At 42.1% G+C, this 10477-nt stretch overlaps 1 pseudogene; it reads right to left on the bottom strand.

The window, feature by feature from the left end:
- Window positions 1-1029: 1029 nt before the first annotated feature.
- LOC147435776 (uncharacterized) lies at window positions 1030-1761 on the bottom strand (annotated as a pseudogene).
- Window positions 1762-10477: the final 8716 nt, after the last annotated feature.

Here is a 10477-nt window from a genome sequence, read left to right on the forward strand (position 1 = left end):
GCCAAAACTTGAATCTTTTTTTACCATAAGAGGAAGAAGTAGAGTAGGGAGTAGAGCGGGGTGTAGTGGGGAAATAAGTTGTTGAAAAGGGAGGAGGGGTCCAAAGAAGAGGAAAAAGGGAGGTTAGAGAAGAGCAGATGGACCCACGAAGTAGGGTGCTCAAGACCTACTTTCTCCTCCATTGAAGGTTTTTTAAAATTTTGGGTCTTTTAGGAAGGTTGGAAGGGCGATGGGGAGGATTAGGGGGAAGAGGCAAAAGGGTGGGAGAGGGGTAGCTAGAACATGGGGGGGTATTAAGGGGATAATGGGGAGATTTGAGCAAATGGGGAATGGGTGGGGGAAGAAGGCCCATCCACGGAGGGGTTTTACTATGCAAGGTGTTGGGGGGCGAGAGAGAGGAGGCGACATTTTTAGGTTTTTTGAAAGATTGGCGGAGGTATTTTCCAAAGGGGGCTTTATTTTAGCAAGAGAGGATGTAGGTTGTGAAGGAGGGGAGTTGTTGAGAGCAAAGGGTTTTTTAGAGGAAGGGGTTTTATAGATGTTCAAAGATGCTTTTTGAGAAAGGAGTTTGCTCATTTGAGTGGTGACCTCATGTTGAACGAGCTCACTCACAGTGTCTTCTTTGGGTAATGCCATTGCTTCGGCAAAGAGGGTCTCTTGGGATCTCTTTCTTGCATTGTGAGATGTTGCTTCCATGGAGGTAGCCAAATGTGCTTGTAAGATATAGTTTTGAACAAAAGAGTCTAACTCCAAGAGAGAAGAATTTTTCCACAAGCCAAGTAGTTTGGCCCATGTTTCTGGTTGAACTCTAGGGAAGGATATGGGCGAGAGTTTTTTAACAAGATCCTCTAAACGCTCTTCTACCACATCATGAAAAAATTCAAAAAGTTTTTGGAGGTTTTCTACAAGGAGAGCTTGGGCTTGTATATAAATCGGAGAAATCAAGTTGGTATTGTATGTTAAGGCTAACAAACTTAGCATTGAGAAGGGCTTGGGCACTAGAGTCTTCTAAAACAAGGCGTGGTGGTTTCATGAAAAGGCTACTAGGGGCTTTATTGTTAGCATGGAGGTTTTGGAGGTGAAGGAGGTGAGATTTGGCTTTAGAAAGCTTCAAATTAATAGTTTTGAATTCTTGTAGAGAACCTGACACAATTTTATCAAACTCTAGAGGCTTGGTGATGGAAGGGAGGGTGGGGAGGGGGGAAGTGGGGGGATAAGATTAAGGGAAGAGTCTTTGGAGCGCAAAGGGGAGGGGGTAGTGGCAAACGAGGAGGAAAAAGCACCAAAAGAGAAAGGCGCAATGAGGGGAGGATTGGGGACCACTCCCTTTTGAGAGGTAAGGCCGATGCGTGCAGCGTAGCTTTTGGCACCTTTTGAGGAGGGAGGGGAGAAATCGAATTCCTCCACAAGGAGGTTTGCCGTGAGCCCTTGGAGTTCTTCCGTGCTAAAAAGGGTTTCCTTGGAGGAGGAAGAGGGATTCATAGAGTTATGTTGGGTGATAAGTGCAAAGGGGTTAGTGAGGGCGGAAGCCAAAATGAATCCCGGTAGGGTGGTGGCAAAAGTTGATGAAGAGGATGCCAACATGGCAACGGCAGGAGTTGATGAAGAAGATGCGGATGCGAGGAAGGAAAAAGTGTTCTTGGGGGAAGGGGGCCCATTGGACGAGAGAATGGTTGTAGATCTCGATGTTGGGAGGAAGGGGGAGGTTCCAAAGCAAGGCGTAGGATTACTTTGGAGGGAAGGGGTGGAAGAGGATACCATTTTGAAAGGGTGTTCGTAGGTACACAGGGGAGGTTGGACGAAACCTTAATTGCAAATCTTGATGGATGTTATCAGTAGCTTTATTAGCCACTGTGGTTGAGGTCTAGTAAGTTAAACAATACATGAAAGAAATCTGTAAACCTACAGCCACTGCCTCATCCTAAAAAGGGTACAATTCTGGCAAGGATATAACTGCCTGGTAAGTTTTTGAAAGGTGGGCAGAAAATTATGATAGAATCTTTAAGACCTTACACTTGGAGAAAGATTAGGAGTAAAGGGGAAGTATAAGTCATGGCAGATGCGCAGCAGCAGAAAGATAAAAGCAAAAGACTTATAAGCCAAGGACATTGTGGGTAAGTTTCCAATGGTGGTGAGACACTGCTGGAAGAAAAAGCTTATGAGAACAAGGAGGATTACGTTGTGGGCTTATAGGTGAATGGTTCTAGTCATTGCAGAAGGCTTGGGGTGAACGACTGTTGTCATTGTTGAAGAATTAAGGTGACAACTTTGGAGTGTTGTATGTGAAGCTAAGCATAATACTCCCTTAGTTGTGGGCAGGCTTCGAGGCATTGCATAATGAATTAGAAACGGAAACGGAAACGGAAACGGAGCCCGCATCTTAAACTGCAGAAAATTTTTGGCATCTCTGCTATTGATGGACTCTGTCAAACAGCTTAGTGCATCATAGTCCAAGGCTCACAAGAAGAGGTGCATGTACACTAACGGTGACTAGTTAGGGTGTTTTAGACAGGCCCGCAAGGTGAATAAACTCCAGGGTGTACTTCTTAAGGGGTTGGGCCGAGGTCGTTGCTGCTTGTGTGGTGGTGAATCTGGCCAGTGTCGGTGAGATGGAGAATCCACAAGCGTCGGCTAGCACAAGTGCGCCGGTGGAGTTGGGTGCAAACAATTGGAGCCCATCAAAGCAGTGAATAATAGGGGAGAAATGTGCAGGCAAGAAGGCAAGCAGTAAAACGAGCGCTAGGAAGGGGAGAGAAATAGGTGAAGGTAAACGAGAGCTCTCAGTGGAAAAGTATAGAGGCAAATGTTTGAAGTTAGTGCGATGGCGGAGGCTGGAGCGCAAGGTCGAGGTAAGGGGGGGGGAAGCAGCGCCTGAAACGCATGGCAAAGTAGGCGGGGGGAAAAATAGAAGAGAGGACAAAGCTAAAGAACACGTGTAGGCTTCCTTAATAACATGATGGGGATGGTGGAAAGGGATCTAAAAACCAAGGCTTAAGGAAAGGTGACGAGGACTTGAGGACCAAGAAAAGAGAGCGAACTAAAGTAAAACGAACGAGGGGGTGTGGATAGGGAGAATCAAGGGTAAAATGGTTGGTGGTAAGTGCTACGCTACAACATCGTAGGCATAAACGCCACAAAACTAATGAATTGTAAAAAATTACTAAGCGAGCGATACTCACCGAGAAGTGGGAAGAAAGGTGATAAGAGCGAAGAATGGTTTTTTGTTTGGGGGGGGAGGCAATGAAATAGCACTAAACATTGGGGTTAGCATTGTGACTAAAAATTGCTAGGAAACTATGGGAAGACCTCACCTTGGGACCACAACCATAGTAGTAAAGATGGCCAAAGGGTCTATTGTTAAACCTATTGGGATGCTAGAAGATCTCAAGATCAAGGTCTTTGGACATAAAATAAGAAATACCTTCATTGTTATGGATTTATCCAAGCACACTATGGCATCTGAGATGATCTTAGGACATCCTTTCATGAGGGAAGAAAAAATGGTGCATGACTGGTCTAAAAACCATGTCTACTTGTAGTTCTAAGATTCTGTCATTCGAGTGGATCTTGTAACTGGTTGAGCACATCCTCTCGGAAACAGGTTTATAATTGATCATAGATCTGACACCATAGTGCACTTCTAAGATTCTGTCATTCGATGGATCTTGTAATTGGTCAAGCACATCCTCTAGGAAACAGGTTTATAATTGATCATAGATCCGACACCACAGTTCACTCGACCCCATTGCAGTATTGTTACACATGTAAAGTGGACTCTGATGTTGGGGAAGAATCTCCTTATATGGATGTACTACCTGAAATGACTGAGTCAGAAAATGTGGATTGGGCCCACTTAGCAACAACCATAGACACTTGGGGAAACAGGGGGATGACCTAAGCAACACCTGACGGGGATGAAATGCCACCACTCGTACCCTTAAATATGCTAGAAGCAACCATAGACACTTGGGGAAACAGGGGGATGACCTAAGCAACACTTGATGGGGATGAAATGCCACCACTCGTACCCTTAAATATGCTAGAAGCAAAACTTAAAGCTTCTGATGACCTACAAAATGAAGGTTTGACCGGCATTGGAACCAGTAGCGTCTCACAAGACTATAGCCCACACGGTTTGGGGTCAATTTTAGTAATTTGAATTGACTCTGAGGACAAAGAATCTGAGTTAAAAAATCTTAGTGCAAATGTGGGGACAAACATTCTGGGCCCAGTGGTACCCTAGATGACAATCTGTCCAAGGGAGCAGAAGACACAAGTAGCGATTCATCTAGTGACTCTTCACTAGAGATCGTCCGTAATCAAAACTTAGACAAGAAGAGTAAGAGATATAAGAGGTGATGATATCGAGCAAATGTGCGTGCTAGAATAAATGAAAAGAAATCTACCGCAGAATGGATTAATTATATAGGTGCATCTGATGCTCATCGGAAGTTGGTAGATAACTGGGGTGAATACCTTCAAAGCGTTATGTGGTGTAGTCCACAACCCATTGACATTGCACAACTAGAGGCTATAGAGAAGCCAAACGTAAGGAGAGGACATAATAAAGAGTTACAAGCCATCCATCAAAAGAAAGCAGCCGAAGAACAGGCAGAGCTTAAAAAGATCCAAGCAAGAGTTGAGGCTCGAGAAAGACAACAACGTCTTAGACGCCAATGAGAGGTTAATCTGGGAATCACGGAAGCGTTTTTTTGAAGACACTGATGATGATTCATTGGAATCTGAGCCACCTCTACGATATCCAATTGAACTAAATAGCCTCTATGGGAGAGTACTATATAGCGCGTTATTGGATACAGGAGCTCAACATAATTTGTTATCATATGGAGTTTGGTGTCAACTAGGAAAACCTCCCCTATCAACAAGCACCATCCAAGTCAAGGGTGTCAATAAGAAGAAGACCATTGTTTTTGGAATCCTACACACTCCTGTTATTTATGACAATGGAACCGTGGTTCAAATCTTTTGGTCATGCATGTTGGTACTATGGAGGGTAATATAAACCTGGGGTGCAAATGGATGTTTGCAGTCAAATGTAATATCCATTGGGAGACCGAGAGTATCACAACTCAAAAACCAACTCATGGCCCTACGGCTCAAGGAATAACACCTGAAATCTCACCTCTTCATAACACAAAAAACAACAAAATATTGCCAATCCAAAAAGTCACAACATCCTTGCCAGTAGCACAACCCTCTAAAGTTTCAACTTCCATGGCTACGACAGATAGTGCTACATCAAAGTATCCATGTGATCTGACCAAGGGTACATATCAATGGGTCCCCAAGTATCGCTATCGGACCCCCTTATGGTTCAAGTTAATTCACAAAGGAAACCTCAAAGGAAGGCGTCCACTCAGGTTTAGAAGGTGGAAACCAAATCATGTTGGATTCCCAAACAACTATTAGGAGCCCAAGGATACTATGATGGAAATGATTGAATTTGGGTACCTAAACGTAAATCGTGTCCTTCCCTATCCACTACAAAACCATGTGAGTCAAACCTTGTGATTCCAAAGCTAATGGAAGACTGTGGGAAGGGAAAGATCACAGAATGCTACACACCTATTCCAGAGCTAGTTTGAGTTCCAAGGCAAAACCAATCTATTCGGCTTAGCTCAAGAAAGAGGGAGTTCCGTGAAGCTTCTAGGTCCTCATGTAATGCATCCATAGAGGTAAAAGCTTCTACACAACCTCCACCTACCATAGGCAGCCTCCATGAAGCTACAAAATATTCGACACCTTTCATTGTTCATTTATTACCTGATGCACTACTTCAAGTTTGTTCATGGGAGAGTACCTTACCACCCTTGCAACTCGATGAGGCACCCAAGGTAATAGAGAACTATTGGCTAAAATCATCACCTATTACCAATTGGAATAACTGATTCCAAAAGGTGATGACATCCTTTTCAAGTATGATCTACCCAAGGAAGGGGGGAGTCTTCATTCACGTCAGCCTAATGAATTATTTCCCTCTTCCCCTTCTTTCCTTGATCCTTGAGCTTTTTGATTTTAGGGATTGTATTTATATAGATATATAGTAGCTAACCACCCTAGTTTAAAACAAAAGAAATTAAAAAAAGTAAAGAGCAAGAGCAATTAGCAAACGAGTGTGCACATTACTAGTCAAAATCATTGACCTAAACCTACATATGTCACATCAAGTACACTGAAACAGAAACCTATGTCATCAAACACCTAATCATCCTCTATTTGTGTTCACAGATATGGTTGATTCTTACGAATAATCTTTTTACATGTCCCAAGTAATGCATTTATGTTATCCTCATATTTCCTCTGAATGGGATTCGGTTGAAACACTCACTTGTGACAGAAATGTTGAGGAGTTAGAGTGGCTGGTCCATCTCTTGACTACGACACATCCCTATTCTATCCAGGAAGTTCGCCCAATTGCCCAAGTTTACCGTTTGCCCAGGTTGAGTATGCACGCCTCGTGACATTCCTAATACTATTCTGCATTGAAGAGAACGAGGACAATAATGGTGATTGGACAGACGAGACACATGGCCTTACCAAAGAGGATTACACCTACCTTGATGATGAGGATGGCGGTCTAGCCTTAGAGCTACCGACCAAGCTCTCCAGCCTCCACTTACTTTGATCCTCATCACTCGAGTGATGGAGGGTAGGTAGGATTAATACGATAGGAGTGTTTCTATTTTAGAGTTTAGTGATTAGCAAAGTTCTTTTTTCCCATTGATGTGCCTCTAGAAGGTGGATGTTTGGTGGTGACTATTATGTAGTTCGTGACTACATAAGGATGCCTTCGATGGACAACAACAATGGATGTTTACATGTTACAACGGATGTTCTCCATTATATTAGGTGTACTACTTCTTTTTATCTATTCTTTCCGCAGTTACATGTTTGCATCTTGTCATTTGAGTTTCTAACAATGCATAAAATTTATGAAGTTGTGACATTGCCAATTTAGATGCTATAATTTTTTCAAACTTCTAGTACCTTGTTCTTTTCTTTGAATTTGGTCTATTAGTTGGCTTTAAGTAGGTATCAGGACCTTAGGCTAAATTAGGCCACTTAATTGCAGACTTTAATTCCCTAAATAGTCTATTAATTGTAGTAACGTTAGTAATGTTTTAGGCTATAAGGATATAGTTCTCTCTAGTTGATTTCACCTAAGTGTGACTTGTGTTGTGAAAGTCCATGTGTTAAGCTGGTATTTGAGACCTCAAGTCTCCCGGCGGCTAGTTTATGCTCAAGTTGGTATTTGAGACCTCGAGTCCCCCAGCGACTTGTAGCAACTATGACAACAACAACAAAAGAAAAGAGAGAGCAAATAGCACAAACTTCCTTGTATTTTATGTTGATCACACTTAAGTGGTATAAGGGACAAGATCACTAGTCTTTAGACCCCGACGAGCATTCCTAGGATTAACTACTCTTTAGTTGACATTTTTTAATTTAACGTTGGTCAATCTAGTATTTAATTTAGCCCTAGCTCATGTGTACTTCTCTTAGAGTCAACCTAATAGACCTTAACTCAATTGCATTTCATTCATGTACTACGCTTGTTCTAGTTGACAATGTTACAATTCATGAAATTTTTTCGCATTTCCTAAAATATCATGTATGCATCTCACTTATTGCACGCATGCACATGCTGCCTTTGAGCTTTCACAATGTTCTTTTTCTTCTGACGCAGGTACTCTTATCGTGGATCTTGATGTTGCACTGTTATATTCCGAGGGCAAAATCTACATCAGGAAGGGGGGTATGTTAACCACCAGCATCCACTTCTAATAGTCATGGGACGGGCTTGTCGGTCCAATAGAAAAAGGGTAAGAGTGATTGCCGATGAGAGACGCACTCTAACTAGAACACTCAAGGGTTAGTTGGCTAAGCATGGGCACCCAAGGGTGAATGGGCAAGATCATATAAAAGTCACCTAAACCTAAAATATCACTTATTCTCTCATTTGTGCAATTGAAGAGTTCTCTTGCTCCATCTCCATCTTCATCTTCATCTCCTTGTGTGTGTGTGTGTGTATGCGTGAGAGAGAGAGAGTGTGTGTGATTGAGCATTACAACGGCATGGCGGCGACAAGGCGGTTGAGTGCGGCACGGTGGTAGCTCCCTCTTCTTCGTGGCAAGGAATCCTCCAAAAAGGCGAGCATAGGGTGGTGAGTGACACACCCTTGCTCTCTTGAGCTTGCTAGATTAATCTGGTTGTGTGCTTGTAGCCATTTGTGGCTTGCACACAGTGTACGGCAAGTCCCTTACTTTGACACGTGCGACAGATGCGCACTCTCTCTCTCTCTCTCTCTCTCTCTCTCTCTCTCTCTCTCTCTCTCTCTCTCTCTCTCTCTCTCTCTCTCTCTCTCTCTCTCTCTCAGATATGTGTGTGCTTTGACGATGGTTGTATGTGTGTCAAAAAAAAGTGATAAATGGTTCTATCACTATACCACCCAAGCTTCTTCTTTCCCATCATCATCTTCCTCTCTCTCTCTCTCTCTCTCTCTCTCTCTCTCTCTCTCTCTCTCTCTCTCTTAGAGATGTGTGTGCTTTGATGATGGTTGTATGTGTGTTAAAAAAAAGGTGGTAAATGGTTATGTCACTATACCACCCAAGCTTCTTCTTCTCCATCGTCATCTTCCTCTCTCTCTCTCTCTCTCTCTCTCTCTCTTAGATATGTATGTGCTTTGACGATGGTTGTAAGCTGTTAAAAAAATTTGATAAATGGTTCTATCACTATACCACCCAAGCTTCTTCTTCTCCATCGTCATCTTCCTCTCTCTCTCTCTCTCTCTCTCTCTCTCTCTCTCTCTCTCTCTCTCTCTCTCTCTCTATCAAACATTCATAATTTAAAATTATCTCTCTAACACTATCCTCTCACTCAAACATGCGACTTGTCTTCTCAAATATTGTGACATATGTTGGGCAACAAGATAAACCACCAATGTGACAAGTGTCCTTCTATTTTGTCACACTTGTGAGCACTCGTATACATGCAACAAATTAGTTTTAACCGTTTACACTCCATAATAATGGAAATGGATTTTGAACAACATTTAAAGACTGCAATAAAAACACCACAAACTGTAATTAAAAGGGTTTAGAGTACACAACTTAAGGAAACAACTATAATAAGATAGCTATGGAGAAAAAAAGATACAATATTCCAATATGGTGTCAAGGCTTTATTTCTCCAACATTAGCAAGGAAAGGTGAGATCTAGTATTGTTGTTTTCCATGGACGGAAATGTATGCCATCCACACTTCTACCCAAGCCTCCATATGTCGTTCGAAGGATGCATGCTCCTGTGGGGTGCAAAAACCATGTTCCCCCAAAATCATACTTGCATTGTTGGCTAGTGCTGCAACTTGATCAATATCCCCTTCAGTTGGATGTGCATTGAAATCAAGGTTGTGCATGGCATTGAGTATAGAGCTTGTGGCCTCATCGACTGCACGGAGAGAGTCTACGTAGTTGTATGCACTCTGTGTTGTGCATACTGCATTCATAGCATATACACTATTGAGAATATAAGTGGCATGCACAATTGATGGGGTCAACACGGGGAAAGGGTTGACCATGCTGATTGCTTTGTTCGCAATTTCCCCTAGGCATGGTAAATATGTGAATGAGAGAAAACTGGAGGAATAACTTTAGAAAATAGATACTCAGTGGAGAGACTTGCACATGAATGAATGAATGAAACATTGTGTTCTTCTGGCTATTTATTAAAAAACCCAAGCGTCTTTACTTAAAGGGTCATTCACACCATGTCCATCGCAATATTTTCAATTAAAATATAACGAATACAAAAAAAACACTAAAAGATTAACCACCATCGATTGACTTGCCTTCAAAAATTAAACATAGTTACAGAAATAAAAATCAACTTACAGCAAACACATATCAGATGTAGCAAAAATTAAAACATAGTATGAAACATTGTGTTCTTCTGGCTATTTATTAAAAAACCCAAGCGTCTTTACTTAAAGGGTCATTCACACCATGTCCTTCGCAATATTTTCAATTAAAATATTACGAATACAAAAAGAACACTAAAAGATTAACCATCATCGATTGACTTGCCTTCAAAAATTAAACATAGTTACAGAAATAAAAATCAACTTAGAGCAAACACATATCAGATGTAGCAAAAATTAAAACATAGTATGACCAACCAGTAAGTTTAGATGTGGCATTACATAGAAATAAGTTAATATGGAGTAATCAATACAAGTCAGGAATTAGGTTCTCGATGGCCGCAAATCATGTGGGGGTGGTACTACTGGGACGTTGGAGAGGGGGAATGAGGGAACACACCTGGCACAAACACAAGGGCCTCTCTATAGTTCAAGGTATCCACAACACCCCTATCCTCTCGGAAAACACCTTTGAAAACACACTTTACACTAGCAGACCGCCGCCTGCTCAATCTCAACTACTCACCACTCCACAAATA

Source organism: Adiantum capillus-veneris, chromosome 18 (genome assembly GCF_014529385.1).
Source record: "Adiantum capillus-veneris isolate H3 chromosome 18, ASM1452938v2, whole genome shotgun sequence".
Taxonomy (NCBI): domain Eukaryota; kingdom Viridiplantae; phylum Streptophyta; class Polypodiopsida; order Polypodiales; family Pteridaceae; genus Adiantum; species Adiantum capillus-veneris.